The sequence below is a fragment of the Pteropus alecto genome, unplaced genomic scaffold (assembly GCF_000325575.1).
Source record: "Pteropus alecto unplaced genomic scaffold, ASM32557v1 scaffold239, whole genome shotgun sequence".
NCBI classification, from domain to species: domain Eukaryota; kingdom Metazoa; phylum Chordata; class Mammalia; order Chiroptera; family Pteropodidae; genus Pteropus; species Pteropus alecto.
The window spans coordinates 11,781,618-11,807,059 of record NW_006494613.1 but is presented as its reverse complement, the minus strand read 5'-3'; the positions used below and the strand labels follow the sequence as shown (position 1 = coordinate 11,807,059).

Here is a 25,442-nt window from a genome sequence, read left to right as displayed (position 1 = left end):
AAGTATACAGTACATTAGTTAGATGTTTATATAGTGAACTTTTTAAAAAATACAGAACCCACTGTTCCATTCCTCGTTTTGATACAACAAATGTCTCTAATAGTTAGACAGCTTTGAAAACAATTACTACAGTCCATGGGCAATAAAAAGCTAGAAAAACCTTGTATTTTTTATGTAAGCCAAACTTGGACCTGCATCTAATTCAGTGTTATATACAATTGCAATTGATTGTTAAGCAAATAATTCTTTTGTGAAGAAAATCAGAATGAATTAGATACACATTCTGTGGCCTAAGTTACCTGTTTATGAATATAAGAAAGATGAGTATCAACAGAACTTTAAGGTCAGTTTTTTATCATTTGACATTGGGAAAATTTGTATTTTGAAGAGGCTGGAAAATAAATAATCTTATTTATATCTTCAAATGTTTTGAAATCATTTTTTGAGAGAACATTTGTTTATAATGAACTTGATACAGCTTGTAAGCACAGTTATAATCAAGGAAGTTTAGAGCATGAAGGTGCATTTGAGATTTTCTGTTTAATCTATTTATTTTACAAATGAGAAATCTAAAGACCATGAAAAATGATTTAAAAAGAGAAACAGTTAATTAATAGTAAATCTCAATTATCAAGAGCTAATTAAAGTAATTTTAAATTTAAATGGAATCAGCCCAATATATTTTGAAATGGAAAACTTGCAAACTAAAATTATAGTATTTTGGGGAGACAGAATATAGTTTCAATTTGATTCTACTTTTTAGATCTATACAAAATAAATTTTAAATCCCCAAATTAAATGTAAATTACTCAAAGAAAAACATCAGATAATGTTACTTCAGATTACAATCAACATTGTACTATTTATTTCTATGATAAATAAAAGTTCACTAACTTGCAAAATTAGAAAAGAATTTTAAAATGCCTATTATATAATGTGATATTATTGTAAACCTCTATGACTATAGAAATAAGAATAACTTTCCTAGTCTCCCTTTTCTTATATTATATAACTATTGTTAAACATAAGTACAATTCTGAAAACACATCCAGCTAGTAACACACAATGAGGTATGCTGGTGAAGAGAAAATGTGTATTTTGCCTGTTAAATTCTAATACGGTGATCTAATTGAACAAATAGAACTTGTATTCCATCTTGCTAGCAGAGCAGTAATCATATATAATATTGAATCAGCCAGTAAGAAAGAAGGAAAGATTAAACTATATAATATGGTCTAATCTGACCAATGAGCAATCAAATATACATTATTGCCATTATGCCTAAATATTCTCTAAAAATTATCAATTCTCTAAAGTTCCCTTAGATAGCAAGCTATTCTCAAAGAACAAGAGCCTTTTTAGGAACAAAGTGAGCCTAAAAAGAGGCAAGATAAGAAAAACGGTGGCTATGATCACAAACCTTATGAAAATGCTCTATTTAGCAACTATAAATTATAGTTCAGGGTAAAATATCTGAAAGTCTCATTTACTGTTTTTGTAAAAGAATTTATCTCCACTAAAATATAAATAAAAAAATTGTATCAAAGTAAATAATAGATTTTCATAGGGAAAAGTAGATCATTTGATCATTCTTGGCAAAAACATAACTAAAAGAGGAAGAAAGCCTATGTTAGATTTATATAATTTGTCTACTTTTAGAATATGCCTTTTCCAATATTCCTCTTTAAAGAATATCTAAAAATCATAATTCCTAGTGGTATGAAACAAAATACTCTTTGGAGAATGAGTGACAGTAGCAATATTAGTCCAACATCATCTCATTCTAAAAAGAGAATGCATAAGAATTGATACAAATTTGGTTCCTAGAGCAGGGTTAGCAAAGGCAAAGAAACTCCGAGAATTCCTTGGGGGGAAAAAAGCATTGGTAGCAAAAACAATTGAACAGATTATGTCAACTATCCCAAGTGATTATATCCTATCATTTTTCAATATCCTATCATTTTTCTACACAGCACGAGATAGAAAAGCAGCAATAACTTAAAGAATAAAGTGTGGAAACCTACTGGGGATGGGACCTGAAACATACTAAATATATTTGTGGCAGAATTAATTCCAACACCCAGGAAGAAACTGCTAATGCGTTAGAGTGAGCTGTCAAGTGAAACAAAAAATTTTTTTCCATGCATTTTCTAATGAGTTTTAATACACCCCCAGTATTTATTTTAAGACATTCTGCTTGTCAAGGTAGAACTCCTGTTCTCATTTTTTAGATAACTGACTGTTAAAAAAAATAGTTATTCCATCTCAAAATATCAATAAATTAGTCCACTTCAAACACAATTCCCTTTGACTGGAAGGGACCTGATAAATTTTTTAAGCCAAAAAATAAGAGAGCACATTGAAAGTTTGTAACATATTAGTTCTCTTTTTTTTCATTCTAATTCACAATTCAAATTCCACAATTTTATTTTATGATCCAAATACTTGGATGTTTCAAAATATACAAGTTTGGTAGTAAGACTTATGTCATCTCATATGTGCCTGTGATTATGACATTTAGTACATAGCATTAACTCTGTATTTTTAAAATCTGTTGTGTTTGCTGATTATCAAATCAAAGCCTTTTCTTTGATTTTGTTGCTTTGGATCATTGGGGATGAATTCAGAAAACATATCCCAAATTAGAGCAAATTTAATTTAAAATAAGACTATTAAAATATTTAAATTAGTCAAGAAGATTCAATTTAATTTCTATCAATAACATTGCAATTGGACAAAAAAATTATGTTTTCTCCATGACTCAGAGATTAATCAGTTTAATTTTAGAAGGTATGTAACAAACATTTTAAAGTTTGTTTTTTATTAACATTGCATTTATATTAGAAAATTAAAAATTAGTAGTATAATATTAAAGTTAGTTGTAGTTTATGATTGTAAATACATTTGGAATTTAAATTAGGTCAACAAGAAATTGCTAAATACTATGTTACTTATTCAACTTCCTCTTATTTATTTACTTATTGTTGGATTAAAATATTTTAATTTTAGATATTTCAATTCCTAAATGATTCCTCGATTTAAATTTAAAAAGTACACACTAACTAAAGTACATACTAACTAGTCCAATAGTAAACCAATTTACAGCAAATTAAAAATTAATATTGGACTTAAGTATAATATCTAATATATTTCTGACATGATTTGTAGATTGAGACTTAATTTTAAAACAAGTACATAATGAATACAAGTATAATTGTCATTAGGAATGAGAATTTTATGAATTTTCATATTATAGTAATCCTTCACAATTGTCATGTTTAAACTAAATTTCTGAATTTTCAAAACCTGAAAAGAAAATGTTTTTATACACTTTTTAAAACTTGAAATATTTGATTAGTGATTTTTATCTCTTATATTAACTAATAAGTTATCCTATTATGTCACTTTTTTGAACTTTTTAAATAACTAAGTCTTTAAATAAAAATAAGTAAAAATTATTTTACAAACCAAAAGATTTCAAATTATTATTTGATTTTAACTGTCTTTTAAGTCTTTCTACTCTATTTTAAATGAATTATTTCCAATTTATTTAAAATCAGGGTTAAATATATGTAAAAATTATTTTAAAAAACACATATGCTTACTGGTGCTATTGATTATGGCAAAAAGAAATGTGGAAAATTTTGGTCAAATTTTTTTTTCATTTATTTTTGTTTTATTTTGATTTGTGTAGGTATGTAATGCCCTACGAAAAATATTATTTGTAAGTGAATTTTTTTCTCCAAATTTTTAAAGATAACATATTAAAGCATAGTGTCGATTGTGCAAGATTTATTTTACTTTGAAAATATTAGGAATTAATTCTAATAGCAACTGACTAGAAGTTTGGAAACAAGTTGTATGTTGGGATCAGGGGTCTGGATAGGTCTTCATGCCTATGTGGGTATGTGTGTGTGTGTGTGTAAGCTCATAGTTATGAACTTGTATTTTATGCTCTGCAGTGTCTTCTACTCCTTGAAATGTTATTTTATTTTAGTGTGCTCTTAGAAAAAAAAATTTACCAAAATACTTTTAATACAGTCACTATCATATGTATTGTATGATTACGAAGGAAAAGAGCTTTGCAGCTAAGCAAATCAATATACAAGCAACCAAAAAGTATGTAATAAAAAACCTACTTCATTCCAATACCACATACAAATAAACCATATTTCATCCTGCATTATATCCATGCTTTATCTTTTTTTCACAGCTTCATCAATGTGTCTACGATGCATTGGAGGTAATAGTTACATTTGGACTGGAAAGATAAAGTAGTAAATGAAGTCCTCCCTAACGACGAGTATGAAAACTCTACTCCCTATTCAGTTATATTGTCTATGACTGTCAAATATGACTTGTTCACAGGCTATAAACTACTGCTACCCAGATACACCCTTAAATAGACCTAAAAGAAAACAGACCAAACTCAAACCGGGGGAGATGTCTGTCCTATTAATCATTTATTTTTTTACTAAATGTTATATAATTCTATTCTTATTTATCCTATATATATATCCTACCCTATATATATATCCTATCCTTATATATTCTATCTTATTTAGATAAATATTGAGTGCATGTGTGTGTGTGTGTGTGTGTGTGTATTTCCAGTTGGTATCATTAAAATGAGGCTCTGATATATTTAATATTTATTATTTTAGGACATGCAGACCATTTATGTGCATCCCAGATATGGATTGTACTACTGAGGATAACTCCTTATAAAAGATCTCCCTTGCATGGCCCATGATGAACAATTATTATTTTAACTTCTTATTGGCAATAGTAATTTTTTTCCTATTAAGAAAAACCATTTTAATAGTAAATACTATGATAGAGGAATATAATTTCCAGTAATTACATCTCATATTGCTATGAAAGTATGATTTCACTTAGAAATATTTATTTTCAAAGCAACATTTTAGGAACAAACATCTGTCATTTCTGGTGATGAGTTTTTGTTATCATTATTACAGATGAATAGTTCTTCAGTAACTGTTATTGGCTCAGTTACTCTTTTTGTGCATTTCTTGTTAGATATATTCTCCTGTATTGCTATTTTGGATGGGATTATTTTTCTATTATGTTTTAACTGGCTATTGTTGATATAAAGCAACAGTATTGATTTAAACATGTTAATCTTGTATCAATCCACCTTGATGGATTCTTTTATTAATTCTAATAGTTTGTTCATTGATTCTCTTGGAATTTTGAAGCTATCATAGCATCTTCAAATAATGAACATATTTTATTCTCTTTTTTAATAGTTAAACATTTCCTACCTTTTATTGTAATTGTGCATTAGCTAGATCCTCCAAAAATGTTGAAATATAGCAACAATAGCACACTTGCATTGTTAAGATAGAGTGGCATTCATTCTCATTACATTTTGCATTTAATTTTATGTTGTCTGTTGCATTCTTGAAAATATTATTTATCATGAAAACTTTTTTCCTAAGTTGTTAACAGGTATTTTAATAGACATTTGTCAAATATATAAATAAAATAATCCTTTGTTTAAACTACACTTTTAAAATTACTTTCTCTAAAAATATTCTTATATTATTAAAAGAGATTGCACTATGAAATAAAAATGAACATTGTTGACTACCATGTAATATCTAAAGGCTGGAGTTTGTGTCCTTGATTTGAAGTTTCAGCAAAGTAAGAATTGGGGGAATGATAGATATTTTCAATTATTGCTTTGGATAAAAATATATATGGCTTAAAATAAATGTTTTTAAACAAAACACTTTCATTTTCCACAAGATAAGTACAAAGTAAATTTGTTCTTAATTTTTTATGATTGAGATGTATTCTAGGATGTTTTAAGCAGTAATAAACTAATATTTACTGCTGGTACTAATAAGAGCTTACAGAGTACAAAAATGTATCATGCATATTGAATCAGGATCTCTGGGAATATGATACAGGAAATCAGAATGACTGAAATAGAATTACTGAAATTAAAGTAACATAATGAGATATGAAGGCGAAAACTTTTATTCCTGGCTCTCCTTTTAACTATCTACACATTTATGGGTTTATAATTTATTTTCTATGGACAATATTGCCCTATCTATAAAATAAGAGCTCAACCACATGCTTCTATTTGTCATCAGGAACAGAGCCTTTATTTGACTTATTTGGTCTACTCCTTAGTGTTTATTATAATACTTTATTGAGATTTTGTCCTTATTTTAATATATTAATTATATAAAATATCAGTTAATAACAATATAAGTAAGAATGGATACAACTCTATTCTAAATCTGTACATAAGAAGAAAACACTGATATTACTTTTAAAATCATTTTAATAAAAAACACTGAGTAACTATGAACATAATAAAAAGATCTCAAAAAAATTGTGTGAGCATATGCACTTATAAGTAGATCCATATATGTGAGTGCTTGCATACATACACAGTTCTCTGTATACTTATACATCTACATATATACATATGTATTAATGCCACTGCTTGTACTTCATGTTGGTCTAAGAAGATTCTCTCTTTATGTAACTATTTTTATTTATTCGCATCTGCTAAATCTCTAATAAATATATAGTTTGATTACCTGAACAAACCAATTTTGTATTTTGCAGCCAAATAATTATTCTTTCCAGAGTTTACATACATGCACTTGTGCATACACACACATATAGAAGAGAGAGACAGAAAGACAGACAGAAAGAATATAATTTCATTCAAAAATTTTATGAGAATTGTTTGCTCCACTAGTTTAAGACTAATCAACCTATCTATTATAAGTCAGAAGGCTTTTGAAAAATGTCTAACATCTACTTTGGAAGGAAAAAACCTCCAGTAAAATAGCTAGTAACAAAAAACAGAAATTTCTTAGTAAAATTCAAGAGTACTAGAAAAAAGGTCTTCTGCAATAAAAAGATCCACATTCAAGACACCTGCTAATCATCAGTATTCTAGAAACAAGATGTGAATCATGAAACAAAGTAGGTGATTTAATTTTTTTGTATTGTAAAGCTTCAGTTACAAGTTACTATATTAAAACTGTCTAGTTTGTCTTTTGATCAAATTATAGTAAATTTTCTGAGTCTTGCTTGTTTATAACAGCTAACACATCCTGCTCAATTTTGAACATTTAAGTATAAACAATTGTAGATACTGTAAGATGTGCTAACAATGAAGAAAAAATATCTAAATCACATATTTATTAAATCTTGTAAATTTGATTCTATATTTAAATAGTAATATTACAAATAAGATATTTGTAATATTAATATATCCTACCATAATCATTTAATTAATTTGTATGAATGTTCTGATACACATCCTGAATTTGTGTAAGACTGAAAATGGCATAGTTCTTTTTTTAATTAAGAGACTGTAACACCACATGAACCAACAGGAAGATCCCATAGCAACAAAATGTTTCATAAAGTGATGAGTTTCTAATGAATAATTATCCTTAAATGACTTTTTCTGCCGTTTAGATATTTTTCACTGCAAAATATGTTGCTTGGATTTTACCAAGTATTTACTTAGATTTGATGGGTGAATGTGTTTGTGCATAATAAGGGTACTCACATATAAGTTGTTGACAAGGTTTGAATTTCATCTGTTTAAGAAATCTGTCAATATATTCTGTTCATTTATAGCATTTTCCAACAATGAATTCAAGAGCTCATCTGCACCAGAGATTCCCAACTGTAGCTGCACGTTAGAACTATATGCAAAAAACCTGATGCCTGTCTACCTCCATGCCACCCTGAACAAGCCCAGTCCTGTCTGATCTTGGAAGCTAAGCAGGGTCGGGCCTGGCTAGTACTGGTTAGTACTTGGTATGGGAGACCATCTAGGAGGACCATGGTGTTGAAGGAGTAAATAAACTAAAAAATAAGGGATTGTAAGCTGACAAGGTCCTTGCAATCTGTGAGGTCAATCAAAGGTTGTCTTGCCTAAAACAAACAAACAAACAAACAAACAAACAAACAAACAAAAAACCTGATGCCTAAGATTTACCTCAGACCTTTTTATTCTGAAACTATGCAAGTAGGTTTTAGTAACATATGTTTTTAAAACCTTCACAGGTGATTATAATGAACAGTCAGTATTTAAAAATGCTCCCATCAGCACCCACCAAAAGTCAACTATATCAAATATCTTAGAACTAAAAACTGCTATTTTTAGGATCAAGAACGAATCAGATGAATATACTTAGTTTTAAAAATCTTATAATTAGAGGCATATTTGATTATCTATTGGATACTTTTCAAGGCTGTGAAAATATTTGAAAGTTAGTAACCATTTATATAATATAGATACCAATGCTGTGGAGAGTAAAGAGTATGCAAGTGTAAATGTAAAGTCCTTCAAAGCATTATAAATAAATACATTTTTGTTATTCTGTTATTTTAGTTACAGAAGATGAAATTACTTATAATAGCCAATTATAAATGACCTCTATGTGTACAAGGGATATATTACATATTTTATCTCAGTTAATTCTCACAATAGCTCTGGGGAGGTATTAAGTATAAAAGTAAATTGCTTAGTGCCAAAAAGTGTTCTGTAAATGGCAGGGCCCAGATTTATGACTAGGTGTGTCTGAATCCAAAGCCCATATGTTTAACCTTAAACTCTCTTGCCTTTAAATATCTGTGAAATCCTATTAATATTAAGATATAAATATGTTCATATAATTAAACATGAATAAAATATCTGATTGTGAATATTATTCTTCAAATTTTAAATTGAAAACATTAGACACATTCTGATTCAAACTCTTTTCCTCATCTTAAATAAGAAATTGCAGCTCTAAAATGTTTAAGTAATTTTTCCTCAGGGCAGCATATCACTAACACAAAATGGAGTTACAACTATAAACCATTTATTCTTACCTTCCATCCAGTGTTCTTTATACTATCCTACACTGTCCACTCTCATTCATGATGAATTGGTATGGTACTTCTTTAACAAATGACATCGTTTAAAAACTTACCTTTTAAAGATGAAACATCAGTGGAAATTAAGAAGAGGAAATGGTAGGCATACACTCAGAAACTATCAGTTAATAATTAATTTGTATAATTCAGCTGAGTTTTTTTTGTCTTATGGATAAAAATGTTAAAGTTCGCCACATTAATACAGTTATATTTTATATTTACAGAGAAATGAAGAGCACTCAACTTATCTCCTATTAAAAAACTTGACTCTGATAATTGGATTTCAAACTTGTTTGCAAGCAAATTAAATATAGTGGTACTCCTAAAACCTTATAGGGCATATGAATCACATGGGGATCTAGGGTCTGAGATACTAAATTTTAAAAATGCCTCCAGGTGATGCCAATGTTATTTGAAGTATGATCCAAGGATCTCACTCGGACTAGCAGTAACATCACACCATTCTATAGCATCATTAACTGAAACTCCTATTAAAATTATTTCTTAAATAAGAAAAGAAATGCTAATAGAAGACAAGCAGGTGTCCACAATGGAAGAAGTTATGCTGCTCTGCTACAATGAACACCCAGTGATAAGGAGCAAATAATTCGGGAATTACATCAGACTCCAAAAACTGTCATAAAAGCTCAATAAGAGACATATTGCCAAAATATGCATATAAAATATGTAAGAGAATCCTCACTTGAATTTAAAATGAAAGCACTTAGTGCATGGGAGCTTTTAATAAATCCTACTTGATGATGACACTCACTTTCTAATAATGTGGATGATGATGGGAAAAAAGTAAGGCATGCATGCAATTTCATTTTATTAACTTGATGATATATCTGAAAACAGATTTTTCATGACTTGGAAAAGAAAGTTTCCAAGGACTGCATTAGAATAACAAGCATGCCACATGAATGGTTTTGTGTCCTTGATCCATATGCTATGATTAAGCTCTAAAAACATGTTGTCATCTTGATTTTTAAACAGTTCTATGAACAGTCAATTGAACTCAGTTTTAAGTCTACATAGTCCTTTCTCATTTATCTAAACTTTGGATGGCTCTGCTTGCCTTTTAGTTCATTATTATAAGTAAGGATGCACTGAAAGAAATGAACAGAATGATGGCCCTGTGGGGTTATGGCAGAAGTACAGTGACAGGACCTATCAAATGCAATAGTTTAAAACACTTTCAGTGCATTAGGGACAAAATGAAAACCCTTTCAGTACTTGATATTAAGTACATTTAATATTCTATTTATGAGGCCTCATCCACTGCTTGCTGTGGTAGTCATAATCATTTTTCACACTGGTGAAGCCTCTCAACTACTTAATAAATATTTTTTTCTCAAGATCCATATAGACTTGGGGCTATTTACTCAAGTACATCAAGCGACACCAAGGGAAGCAAGAGTTTTATCTTGTTTATGTAGTGTTTCCAAGCAGATGTCATTTATCATCAAGAATACTTGCACATCCCTCCCCAAATAAAGTCTATGTCTATATATTTGGTGGCCAAAATGGTTACAAGAGCTATTCTGGCCAGATCTTTTCTGGCCAAAAACATTCAAGGTTTTCCAAACATGTCTTGGGAACAAAGCACACATTTTTTCTTTTAATCCAGCATCACTTTAGTTTCAAACATCTTAGTCAAACAATTTTAATGATCCCATTCTTGGTTATTCTGAAGCCAGGCTTACTCCACTTTTAATCCATGCCACATAATGCAAAGATCAAACATGCTAACGGGTAATCCTATGGCTTACGTACTCAAGGTCCTTAATCATTTCTTGTTGCCTATGGAAGTAAGCACATGTTTAAGCCTTAATAAAACCATACCTGAAATCTTCCAATTCTATTTCTAGAGATTTTTCTTAGTTTAATAAGTCATAACTTACTATATGCCTTATATTCTTCTTTCCATTTCCTCCAGCTGTTCCCTATAGTAAGACTAAGTTTTCCTGTCTAGTTTTCCTGTCTCTGCCAATTCAAATAGTTCTCTCACACCTATTTTAAATATCATCTCCCCATCTTCCTTCATGAGGCTCTTCCTGATTTTCTAATTAGATAAGCTTTTTTCTTTTCTTTCATTCTTCCTTTTTTCTTCACTTTTTTCCCTCTTTTTCTCTTTTTATCTTTATAACATTGTTTTTATTTCAAAGGACCTTTATTATATTTTCCTTACATATAATAGGCTCTCGGTACTGTTAACAACACATTTAACTATATACTTTTTGCAGATGATTAGTGTAATAATTAGATAAGCTTTTGAAATTACTTAGCTCTTCTAACAAGAAATATCACAGAAGGTTCATTGCAATCATAAGGACTACAGGAATCTGTTCTGTTAAAATAAGAAATTCAATTAACTAAAAACATTTCCATCTGAAAAGAGACCTCAGAATTTGATTGGCTGTCCCAATTCAACATGAGGGTGGCAGCCATTCCAGATGGTAAAGACATATTTATACAAAGTTTTACATAGTCAGGGAACTTCAGTATAAGAAGGAACATTTAAGTTCACCTAGTTTAAACCAATATCTGAATCATTTCTTCTACAAACAATTCTAAATGTACTTCACAGAATGGGAACTCACTAAATGTAGAATAACCTTTTCATTTAAAGAAGTCTAATGTTAACAATATTCTTTATACAACATTGTTTTACTTCATTGCACATTATCCTCTGAAATAAGACTCATGCATTTTTTTTACAATAGAGCCCTCTAATGTTTTAAAACTATAAAGTTGATCATCACAAATTTTGTCTTCTAACTTATTCTCAGTTCTTACAATTAATTTGTCAAATATTTTTTTCCTTTTACTTCTCAGAAACTTCTTCTAAATGTGCAATCCCCTTTATCAATAACATTTTTAATACAATGTCTAGACTGCAGAATGGGCCAAAAAGAACAAAATAGAAATAATATTATCACCTTTTGGTGATAGGATATTATGCTTGAATCCATCCAAAGTCCTCGTTAATACTTTTGGCAGTCTTGAGATGCAGTTAACTACTTTTGGGCTTATAATAACTGCAATCTTTTGGTTTAGTTCTAGAAATTTTAGCATTCATAATACAAATTAAATCATTTTTGCTAGCATGGCAAATAATTTTCCTGTCTCTAGTAATTTTAAATATATTCTACTAGAATTTCCTAGATACTAATATATGTTTGCCAGAATCTTAAAAACATGGTATTGTTTCCTTAGTACAGTGCTGGTCTCTTCACACTAACCAAAGTTTTTGCTTTTAGACCCAAATGAGCTATTCTAAGTTGTGCCAAAGAAGCTTACTGCAGCTATTCATTGAAATTAGGAAAAAAAAAAAAAAATTCACCACTTATAATACAGCACTAATTCATTTTTCATGTCTGAAAAACATAATTATATGGCTTTGTAATATAAAAAAAACATTGTTGTATATACTTAACGTAAACATTTTGCAAATCTAAACTAGTTGAAATATATGTTTTAAAAATAGAATGGTTTTCAAATTACAAGTTACATAAATTAGTAATTCAAGGAAATTTTGTCATGCAAATATTTATGGAGCACCTGTAAAACACCCTGTTGTAGGTTTTGTGGGGTAGGGTAACAATTTAAGTCAATGGTATATTTTATTTATTTAAGTCCATGGTTATTGGGTAGAAAAGATTTGGATACTTTCTACAGACTCATCCTTGTTATCAGCAATTTTCCTCAATTCATACACAACCTTAGCTTTAGTGGTATATTTACCCTCATCATTATCTAGTCAGGCAATTTTAGGCTCTATGATGCAAATGGTATAATTAGAAGAAAAATGCCCTTCATCTGTAATATCTCAAAGGGGATTTTGTATCCCAGCTATGCCACAGAAATAATTTATTGGTTTTCCTTTCCAGTCCCAAATACCTATTTTATTTTTTGATAATGAGATCTAATTAAAACAAAACTTAAGGACAATTTTGAAGAGATACATACTGAAAAAAATGAGTAAAGTGTGCCTCAAGGAGAGACTGATAATTATGTATGAAAACGTGGAGGACAAATTCACTCATTTTGCTTTCAGAAGAGGCCATAAGTTATTCCTGAGTACTGTAGATTCATATTGGAAGTTAAAAAAATATCATCAGTAGTGATACCACCACTTCTTCCATCAGTAATCTTCCTAAGATTCTGCTATATCACGAGCATCCAAGCCCCTCAAAACATGTAATTTTGGATATTTGTCTCAGCTCTACTATGGGAACAGTTTTGACCTAGATAAAAAGAGACTTGAAGTATCCCCGGTGATAGTTTAAACCAATAACTCTGCCCTATTGCAACTAAATTCCCAAATGCATATATCTGAAGATTTGGTATTTAATACAATTGCATGTTATTTATAGGGGCGGGGGGGAATAAAGATATATTCTACACTTAAAAGGTTAAGATCTCTCTGTTCTATTAAGTGGAATAGCCTTCATAACATCATCCTCAGCCATGATAAATTATTTTGATGGTGGTAATATAACGCAAAACAAATTTTTCAAATTATATTTAGAGTCCCTTAATGACCTTAAATTTATAACTAGAAGGACTTGCACAAAGTTTCTGAATGTCAGGGTAGCTCAAATGACAGATGAGAAAGTCATCAAACCATTCTGAATCCCAGAAGTCTGGCTAGTCTCCATATATGCTTTAGAAAGGCCTGGAGTTTCTTTTACTTGTTTCTTTAAGAATAGCATGAAGTAGGCTGGCAGGCATTTTGGCAGCAGTTGAGTGAATTCTGACAGTCCTTGTGTATTCTCTCATGCCAAGTCTAGACTGACATGAAAAAGGGGCTTATCCCTGCCCCCTTGGTCATATGTGCCCAGAATACATAATTTGAAAAATTCAGTTTCTTGTCCTTTCTCTTTAGACAGCAATTATGCCTTACAGTGTTAATTTTTAAAGGATTTGAGGGAAGAGTGAGAAAGAACAATTTAACATAGTTTCCATAATTTAAATGTGTTATTACTAAAATTTCAAGAATATGGAAACATTTACAAATATTATACATGGCAGAATTTCCCATAATTAGCTTGAATAACTGAGATTAACTCAATTCTAGCAAGGTGTCTGATGCCTACAGGCCTTTAAATGTTTGGGGGAACAATTTAATTTTTAGATCTCTCGCTTCTTAATTTTCTCAATCGTAAAATACTTATATATCTCCTTTGCTACTTAATAAGTTTTGTTTTTAGTATCTAATGAGATAAAAATATAATAAGAAAACTGTAGATCTCTCTGCAAATGATTGCTGATTTATTATGAGTCATGGGGAAATCCTCAAATTACATTCCATTTTAGTCAGTCAAGTTTTGAAGTTTTGGTCATTTTCCAGTTTCTCTGGATATATTTTTATATTTTTTATTATATTTGCTCTATGTCAGACCTGTCCAACGAGTGTTCTGCATGTAGGGTGCAGGTGTCTTTCAATTTACTTATCTCCTGACTCTTTGGTGCAAAGGCATTTCAATTCTCTTATCTGTGAATTCAAGCTTGAGCATCTAGGCTCTTAAAAGTTATCGGAGGTCAGCAGGTTCCTATCAGTAAACATGATGAGCAATGTCCAATAACCTATAGCTCTCTACTCCACAGCTCTCTTTCCTCAACATTTACCTAAGGAGCCCTCTATGGAGTACACTGAGTCCATTGAGGACCAATAGGAGTGAGTGAAGAATATCACCCTTTCAGTGGTCAAGAAGGAGGGAGGCCAATCCAATATATTGCTATTAGAGAGCTGGAGAAGTCAGCTGGGATTCCTATTAAATGTGACAGCCCTGAATCTTTTTCTTCAAACAAATCAGGAAACCTTCTCTGTCTGCTGCTGCTGCTGCTGCTGCTGGTTGTGTGTGTGTGTGTGTGTGTGTGTGTGTGTGTGTGTGTGTGTGTGTGTGTGTGTGCGTGTGTGAGATGTCCAAGATAACCACAGAATTACAGTTCCAACATTGTATTCAAATTCTGGAAATCAGAATTTCATTAATATTTTAAATATTTGATACTAGATTATTATTGAATTAGAAACAAAATCTGAAAACAAACACTTGGATTTTTATATAAATTCAATCTATATTGTATTCCCGAATGCTTTTTATTTTTATTTTATTGTAACATTTGACACAATTGCATGTAAATTTTTTTCACCAAGACTCACTTATAGAAAGCCCAACTCCCTCTAGTATTAATCAGTACAGATAAAAATAAAGAAATATATATTTTCTGTGCTTGTTCTCATGTGAAAAAGCTTGGGTAGTACTGCTTTAAGATTATTCAAGGGTTTTATCATATATCTTGCTGTACGAAAATATCTTAGGGGAGTCATTTTAAGGCATTTACCTTACTAAGAAATGTATATTTTCTCAAGCATTGGAAATTCTAAAAAACAGTTTCCCTAAGACTCTTTAAGCAACATTTATCTTTAATTACTTTAATAGAAAAAAGTTTTTATTTTGGTGGGGTTGGGAGAATAAGGAGCAGTCATTGAGAATTTGAGTACTCGGCTGGGATAGAAAATTTTAAAAGGTAATACAATTAATTTATTGAACCTATACAAAGGTTTTACATAAATTATTTTATTCAATCTCCACGAGTGTGTTTGAAATGAATACCTTATTTTCATACATGGACACTGAGGATAAGTAACCTAATGAAAATTAGGTGCTAAATCTTGAAGTAACTGTAATGGAACAGTTGACCAGTATCTTGTCAATGGCACGAGAAGGAATTCATAGACAGACAGTGAAAAAGATGAAGTAATAGCCCAAATTCATTGGAAACAAAAGTATATTCTTAAACACGAAAGTGCTTTCTCAGACCTGAGAGTGGGCAAGCCTCAAGAGAAAGAAGCACCGTTTTTTCATGGGTTAGGGCTTTATCTATTGATCTAAATAAGAGGTGGACTATTCATGATTTTGAGTGGTCTCTTTGAAGAAAAAAAAAAGTTTTTTTTAATTGAAATCGGGGAGACATCTCTTTTCTTGCCATGTTTGTTTTTTTACAGAACTGTCATGGTGTCAGATGCATGATGGATCCAGCAAAAATTGCAGTGTTAATTTATAATAGCTGTATAATGAAGGAAGAAGTAGGCCAAGGGTAAACAGGGCTTGATCTGCACATGTGTCTTTATGAGAAAGACCACCTGCATTGTGGGCACTGAGCCCCTCTAAGGCCCTATTGTGGCTCATTGGTGACCACATCTGTGACCCTGTGAGTTTCTCTCTTTCCTGATCATGTGTCTATCTGCCTGCTCTAACATAATCAGGTTAAAATCTGAATTTTCTGATTCTTATAGTGTGTGATCTTCAACTCTCAGATATTGAAGATACCTTTTATTAACATTTCCATATGCTACAATATATTTTATTATACACATTAGAAACTTATTATACGCATTAGAAATTTATACTTTTTTCAGACAAAAGAAAACATTTAAAAAGTATTTTCTTATTATTAGTTTCAAGTAGACAATAGAAGATAGATAATATAAGATGACAAAGTAGCAAAACAAAAATACATCGTATAAACTTGTTCTTTAAATTGCATTTTTAAAATACAAGAGTATAGTGGATGGAAAGCTAATATTAAATCATAGAAAACTATGTTACTGAAAATGTTGGATGAGAATTTAATTATGTACCTAATGTTTACTCTATTAGTTTTCAGGAACAACTGACCACCACATCATCTAGGTGTTAATGTTTATTTTTTGATGCTATATCTTTAATCTAAATATAGATTATATGCAGAATTGCTAATAATACATTCAGATTGCAAGAAAACAAAGAAAACGTTAAACATAAAAGTGATAAAAGTTATCTTTATCATTCGCACACTCAAATTCTTGAAAAAGTATTATACTAATTTCTCTGTCTCTTTCAATTCATGAGACCCAGAGAAAATGACTTCTGTTCTCACTACTTCACTGAAATTGTTTCCACTAAGGTCTCCAATGATCTGAATGCTGAACTCAATGAACACTTATCTATTGTCTTCATTATAATGTAGCACTGTACTATGTGACATAATTAACTACTTCCTCCTTACTGTAACTGTCCCCATTTCTTACTTTATTCTTGTTAAGACCATATGATTCTCTTTCTACTATCCACTATATATCCAATGTATAATGTCTCTTAAATTCTGTATTTATACATATTTAATTCTTGGCTATCTTTTCCTTTCAGATTTCCCTTGGAATACTTCTCCTTGTTCATTTTCCTTATGCCCCAAATTTAGCCATCATTGTGAATTCCAAGTTTTTTCTTTCTCATCTAGACCACACACATGGCTGGCTGCCAGTTAGATCTTTTTTGTTTCACAGAGTCTCAAATTCAGCTACCCCAAACAGGTAACAGAGTAACTGCCAGGATACCTCAGATAGTATAGTCTGGGAAGTAAGCTATGAAGAAATGACCTTCATCATCTCTTACTGAATGCTAGGCCATGAACTCATCAGTCTCTCTTCTACGTTTTCTGGAATCTTGGACTCTCTATCAACAACTGCTTCTTCCTAATACCATGTGTAATTAGTCACCAAGACCTCTCAATTTTTCCACCTAAACTTATCTTGAAAACTTTTAATTTCTGCTTCTTGATCCTTATTGTATTGTCTCAACTAAAATCTCAAAAGTACCTTATCTTGATTATTGCAACAATCAAACTGACTTTCTTTTCTCAAATTCAATGTTTACCATGATATTTCATTTTTGCTTCTTGAACAGTCTTTCTCAGTTGCCACTATAATCCTTTTATCCCTGCATAGTCCAAACTCCTCTTCATGGAATATAAGGCCTGGGAAATTATGTCCTTGTCCACTTGTTCGCTGTTATGAACAATAACAGTTTTAGGCATTGCATGCTATCTCTTTAATCTGAACATGTTTTCATATATGTGGAATACCTTCCTCAATCCTCTTTGTCCACCAACTTGTACTTATCCTTCAAGACAGATGTCAAATTGTATCTATTATATAAAACAAATTAAATCTCTCTCTTATTACCTATGTCATGATATACTTCTTTATTTCTGAACCAATACCCTCTTCTCCATGTATCCTTTTCTCACCTATCACACTGAATCTGAACTATTCTTCCAATGAGTTAAAAGTTTCTTGAAACAATGTTTTTGAATTTTACTTTTAATTTTCCTACAAGTACATAACACAGTGCTTAGCATATTGTATGAGGTATGCCATAAGAGTACAGCAGATGTACATAAATTGAAAGATAGGTAATAGACACTATAAAGTCTCACTTTTCTAAATATTCAAATTGTATGTCATACTATTCTTGACAATTCAAATATGATCATGACTGAGTTATGAGTGACTATATGTAACTTGGTTTATAAGAATTGGATAGAGGAAACAAAGCAAACTACTAGATAAAGCATTTTATAATCTGTAGCAACTTACCTCAGGTTTCATATTTATAAAAAGGAATTTTTATTTTAAAGCCATTTGTGAAAAGTAAATAATTTCTGTAAAAATATTACCATTCTTTCTAGCATATTGTATGTATTTAGTACATTTTACTCCCTTCTGTAATTTTTTTCCAACACAGTGCTCTTATTGCAAACTCTTTGCTCCTTGATTTTGTTCCAATTTTTTTTTAAAGAGCAATATATAAATTTCTACAAGAGTTTCCTCTTATCGGAAACATCATAGGTAAGTTGAAATAGCCTTGGGGAACCTCTTATTATAATTCCCATTATTAGAGAGGCTTTATTACCTATGACCAGAATCAGAACCCACTATTAGGATTTGTATCGCAATTTCCATTTTAAGACATATGGGACACACAGCAGCTAGGTAGAAGACTGATTATCTTCTCATTAAAATAATTATATTTTGTATGTGCCCTGTGTATGAAAAATTGGCAGGTCATGAAAGACAACAGTATGGTTAAAGAGTGGCCAGCAAGGACATCGCTGATCTACAAAAAATACAGTGTCTCTGGTGAATAAGGAAATAATGAAAAAGTGCTGGAGCCAAGGATGTGATGACAGAAAATTAGACAGGATTTATGACATGAGGGAATGTGATATAAAATAGAAAGTTAATTTATGGAATATGTTTCTAACTATATTTGATGTTACTTAACATGTAGTTTATTTAATATCTTTCTTTAATGACCCCATGTTACAAAAATAAATCTGCAGAACCCCTCTATTTTTCCTATTTGGAGAGATACACTAAGCTATTGTTCACTATTTTGGAAAATTGGTAAAATATTTTGGGTGATCATGGAAACATTCTTCTTTATTTCTGAACCAATAACCTCTTCTCCATGTATCCTTTTATCATTGAGCACACTTAATCTGAACCATTCCTCTAATGAGTTAAAAGTTTCTTGAAAAAATGTGCTGTGCTGGATCACTGAAAGAGAATGCACATCCTAACCATTAGTTAAGCTAATGTAACAATAGTCTTTACATGTAAATAATGGTATTTTAAAAGCCATAGTTTCATTATTTAACTCTATGGTAGATAATCTTTTTAAAAACTTTTTATCATGTTAGTCTATCCATGAAAATTATTGTAGCTATAATGTAATTGCAAAAAATGTTTTATATTAATTTCATGTTTTTTTCTAAGTTATAGTCATTTTTAATAGTCACATGAGGATTTTAAGATGCTATTCTAAAATTATAGTTTCTGTAAATTTATCCTTTGACTTATTCTTTTAGAGATAAGGCAAATTTGCATTTTCAACTAATTAGTACATGCTTACATGCTGAAAAATTTAATTATAACTAAATACTGGCTGACATGCTGTACTTTACCTTTTAGAAGATACAATCAATAAAACAGACCAATAACTATAATTGAACCCATGAGATCATGCTGTTGTTTGTGGAACTGGTAGTTTAATTTTGTGTCTAGGGTCACAACGAATTAATAGATTTATCTCTTAAAAAATAAAAGAAATTCATAATGGATTTGGGAATATGGCAGCTGGAGAAGTAAAGTTTTGGTTCACTGAATCTTTGTATATATTTTGGCATAATGCAACATGATAAGCTCCTTTGGCTATTTTAAACAAATCACCACCAGAGGCCAATTGAATGAGTATGGCTTATGACTGACACTGTAGTCAGGATTATTAAACTTCCTTAAAAAAATAATTAGACCTCTCAGGAATGCGATTAGTGCACATCGTTTGCTAGTTTCTGAGTGTATCAACCACTACTTATAATCAAAACAGTTTTAATTAATATAATCACCTGTGCTGGCTTCATCTATCCTCTCTCTTTTAAATATTTTGAGATACTTTTTTTAACTGGAAAAGATACTATCTGTGTTCCTAAGATGGTTATTTCGGAATACTGCTGCATAGACCAATACTAAAAATATGCAAGAGACTATAGAATGTGTTTTTTAGTTAAATTCAATGAACATTTCCCCAACACATATTTTTTTCAAGAGAAAAAATCTAAGTCATGCTCCACAAAACAAGGGAGTACTGGGCATTTATCAATATATTCCCTTAGTAAAACAGTTTTGAAAAATGTCATCAATTTTGTTTCCTACCTTTATTCTATTGTACATTCATAGCAAAAAAAAAAAAAAAAGTCTGCCCATACTCCCCACGTATGCATACTTTTATTTATAAAATATACACACATACTATTCTACTCATTAATTATAGATATTATAGAATATACATAAAATAAATTTTAAAATAAAATGGGTTGAAAATAAACAAGAATAAAATTCTTAATATTTTTTTTTTCCACAGTAGAACAGATTGTCTTATACAAAGCCCGTACTATAGAACACAACATACCTATATCAAGAAGCATGAAAACAAGGAAGGTAATGTGTAAGTAAGCTAGACTAAAACTGAATATCTTTTAAAGGGTTCTATGAATAGAACATTCTATTTCTTACTTTAAATTTATATTTTATATAACTAATATCTAACATGAAATTGCCAGGTCAGGTATTTTATCACAAATTTTTAGAAGAAAACAAGGATGTCAAGTAAAATAATTTTTCTGCTGCATCAATAACATTCAGGTTCAGAATTTCCCCCTTTATCCAGTGAGTTAAAGTAGGGTTATAGAAGCTAGGTATTAGAATAAATATTTGAAAGATACGCTGAACTGCAACATCAAACGATGTGATAAAGCAATGGACTGCTGGGAAACAATTGTAAACAGGTCAGCCTAACAGTAAAAGATGGAGTGTTTATTTTTAAAAGAATATCCCTTGCACACCAGGCCATGTAAAAACAGGGTGACATTTCAGAGAGTGCCAGGCTCTGTATGCAGTGGAAGCTGTAATAAACCAAAGGACATCCTTTGCATGAGTCAATTTTTGAAGAGTGTTGGAAACATATCTGTTTGAGAAATTATGTTTTCTAATCCATATCCATTCACTAGCTGGCTCTCTCTCAGTTGAGATTCTTTCAAAAAAAGAAAGACACTCAAACTTTTTTAAAACCGAGATGTTCTTAGCTTAGGTGCCAAATATACACCCAAGAATTTTACTGATTTTTCTTGGCAACAGGTTTTCCTGGAACTATCCCTGTCTGATTGGTAAGTCTTTCCTAAAAGGTAAAAACAGTGTACAATATCTTAGCCCAGAAAAGACTTGGCAGGAAGCATAAGAAAGAAATACAACCTACATCAAAGAATATCCTCACTACTGAGAGGAAGCAATTTTAGAAAGTTGATATACCAACCCAAGCTAATTTCTTCTGGAATATATCTCTCTATAATGGAGGGAAGAAAGACCCTTCCAACTGACCTAAAATCCTTTGCTAGAAGCAAGTTTCATCACTCAGTACTATCACAGATCATTACCAAGCAGAAAAACCAAACTGCTTTGGGGATTATATTTTAAATCCTACATTCCCCAGCTCTTTTTGGGAGATTAATTCTATTCACCACTAAATAGATATGTATGCCTTTATATTGAGCATGGTTTAGGCCAACTGCTGCTAATCGGAAACATACTTTCCTTCACCCCTGTAGAATACACAAGTCCCAGAATCTACTCATCTCAAGTTATAGGCACAGGAGCCTTTGTAGAATTAGATGGAGTGGGAGAGGTTTCAGTCATCAGAAAACTAAGATATAGTAAAGTGATGCATGGAATGGTACCACAAGTATTTTGAGAGTAACAATGTGTGTTCACATTGTGAGTCTCTAGCACAGGAGACAGAGGTCCAAGGACATGGTATGGCATAAATTTGGAGAAAGAATACTCGTCTTATTTATAACGGAGCTCCTTTCTAATGCTCAACGAATTAGAAGTTGGGGAGCATCCAGATATAGCTCTATTATATGGGTATTAGGTTTTACATTTCAGATAATGGCTGAAGTAATGTTTTTTCAAGTGGTTTTGGGCACCCTGGACTAGGATACGTATAAATGACCAGGAAAGGAACATAGTAATGGGGCTTGGGAGGAACCACAGGAAGCCTGATGTTGACAGATGTGTTTACAGACATATATAGTTACATGCATCCATTTAAGTTACTTACTCAAATCACCAGGAGAGCGGTTTAGAAAAGGAGTAAGGCTGCTAATCCATACACAGCTATCAAACTAGGTGGCATTTAGGCTAGACAAAACCATTCTGTTATAATGTCTATAGAGAAAGACTCTTTCATATGCCATTTATTTTTAAGATAATAGGAAAAAAAAACAATTTCTTTGAAATTTTACAAATGGTTGCAATGCAGAACAAGTGAAACTGACTAAAAAGGTTTAGTCATATATTGCAGAGCTTCTAAAACAATTTTTTTTTAAGCAGAGGTAAAAAATATTAGGATGTCATTACCCTCAAAGTTCCATAAACAAAACTAAAATTAATTTAGTGTCCATTAAACAAGCATTGTCACTGCCTTTAAATTTGAGCCCCAATCTAAAAAATAAAAATAAAGAACATAAAGTTGAAACCAACAATTCAGTTTTAAGCTCTAAGATTGCTTTCATGCCTGAGACAATAATAGCTGGTTTAAAGCAGTTGTTCTCAAAAAGAAAGCACTAAATTAATGGGCACTCACTCTCCCTGTCATCATTTGTTTTGCTGATTTGTAAGAAACACACCTCTGAGTATGCATTTATGAGAGTGTGTATAGAAGAATGGTGATGTGGGAGAAATTATTCTTGGTCCTTGATAAAGAAGAGTAACTGATAGAGTAATATAGGGTAATTACATTTTGAAGGAATGCACACTAATATTTAAAGCTTTTCCTTTAAAAATTATGCACGTGTGAAACAAATCTTTATTCTCATTCAAATGCTCCTTTATAGTTTGGGGCCTATTACAGCAAATGGCAGAAAATAAGCAAAGTGACAACTGTCACTTACTTTAAGACACTTTTTTCCCCTTTAAATTCTGACATTTTTCATCATTTCTACAATGAGCCTATGGACCTGGCTGAAAAGTCACTGCTTGTCTGCCACAACACAATGAAAGTACAAAATAGTAACACCATTTTCTTCCTGCCAAAGATGACAAACCTCCCAAAGGGATAATTTCTCTCTGGGGATAAAGCCACACAAGGCTCTGAATTGGATCTTTTTTAAGAGTCTTCTGAGTCTGAATGCCAATTATGCATAAAATAGTTCAGGAACTACTATAGATGACTAAATCTCCTCACCTTGAGATTAGAAACAAGAGCCTTGGTATCTGGAAGACAAAACAGGACATGTGAATGACTCACAAAAGGTGGAAGAGCAATATAATTCTAAGATATAAGAATAGGATAGTATAAATGCACTTTTTATTCTCTTCTCTTCCCTTCTGACTCCCACTTCTATCTTATATTCATTCTCTCTCTCTCTCTCTCTCTCTCCCCCTCCCACCCTCCCTTCCTTCTTCTTCCTCTCTTCCTTGTCCCACTGTCACACACACACATCTACAAAGTCAATGGAGAACAAACTGCTTACTGTATGAATAAAAAATAATAATTTGAATAAATATATAACTAAAATTACACACTGATAAAAATTTAGAAATTAAAGAGCATGCAAAAAGATGAAATATAAGGCAGATTTAAGTTGCTAAGCAACTTGGCATTCTCATGAAATCAGATATAGCAATTTGCTTTGGCAAGACTACATGATAAGTTTAAAGAAACAAAACCAGTTATTAGTTTGAGCTACTAAGTAATTAAAGAAGAAGAATTAAAAGATTGAACTGAATTAAGTCAGTGTTTAACATATAAGAATACAACCAATTTGTCTCAGAGGCCTGAGGGTCTAAACTGATATTTAATTACAAGACAAAAGATGACTGTCAATTTGACAAAGGCAAAAGTAGATTAAAACATGATACTATATTTAAATCTGATCTCTACAGTGAATTTTGACTTTATGCCAAACTCCTGTAGTATCATTTCTTACATCATGTGATAAAATGTTCATGTAATAAAATCTCAATGCACATAGATTCCAATGTATGTATTCTTTCTACTGGATCTAAAGTACGCCACCTCAGCAGATATTAAAGTGCCGAATATAGTGAACTTTTAACACATTGTTTCTGAAACAATGAAAATATACATTATTATTAAACTTTGTTTGTGTTGTTGTCATCAACTACCATAATTAAAATGCAAAGTAGCAGAACATCTATTCCAAGGATGGGTAATCTGGACCTTTTAAACACCAGAGTATAAAAAAGATTAAGCTTACTGTTTGTTTGAGGTGGCTTAATTCTCCTCTACCAACTAGCCCCTTGGCTTTCCTTCACTCAAGAGAATATTTGGAAAGGAAAACAAGAATTGCTATCTATAAGTGTTGCTCACTTTTGGACACTAATCTGCATTAATGAGTCTCTATCACTTCGGTTCCAGGTAACAGCAGCAGTGGAACAAAGATAGACTTCTTGATCCAAACAAACAAACTAACTAACTAACAAAGGGAAGGAACAAAGATGTTCCAAGTAAGGAACACTTAATTCTATCATCAACTTATGAAACTGAAATCTGACTGGCTCAAGTACTCAATGTAGTTAGTAATTTCAGTTTCTCATATCTCAATGCAAAGTTTAGTAAAAGCACAAAACCAAAATTTATCTATAATAAAATGTAATTTTAACTGTGGTCACATTTTCTTTGTATTTTTCAAAAAATCTTTACATGAAATATTTCTTTGTTTTCAAGCTCTTTATTAAGCTCCTGAATATTCAATGTTTATATTCTCATATTACTTATTATGTGAGAACTCATGGAATTTTATCCTCGGTGAACTGAGAACCTTGAAACTACTTTAATTTATACTGCCTGAAGGTTTGGTCTTATTGAAATCAATCTAAGGTTTGAAGCCTTTGCTTTTTATTAAGTCTAAAGGAGGTACTGACTGGAGGTACTGACTTTTGGCTGCTAACACTACAGCTGGATAATGCCTTTTTTCTTTTCTTCCCTCACTGTGACTGCCACCCAGTTAAGACAGGGAGCGGCAAGTGACAGAAACACATTGGGCTTCTTGATGTTGAAAGTGGAAGAGAAGGAAGTTGATTTCTTCTTCAATTTTAACTTAAC

At 31.2% G+C, this 25,442-nt stretch overlaps 1 protein-coding gene across 2 annotated transcripts in view; it reads right to left on the bottom strand.

Annotated features, from left to right (window-relative positions):
- CADM2 (cell adhesion molecule 2) overlaps positions 1-25,442 on the bottom strand; it is a 974,765-nt gene that overhangs the window by 875,943 nt on the left and 73,380 nt on the right. The gene's annotated exons all lie outside the window — the stretch shown is intronic.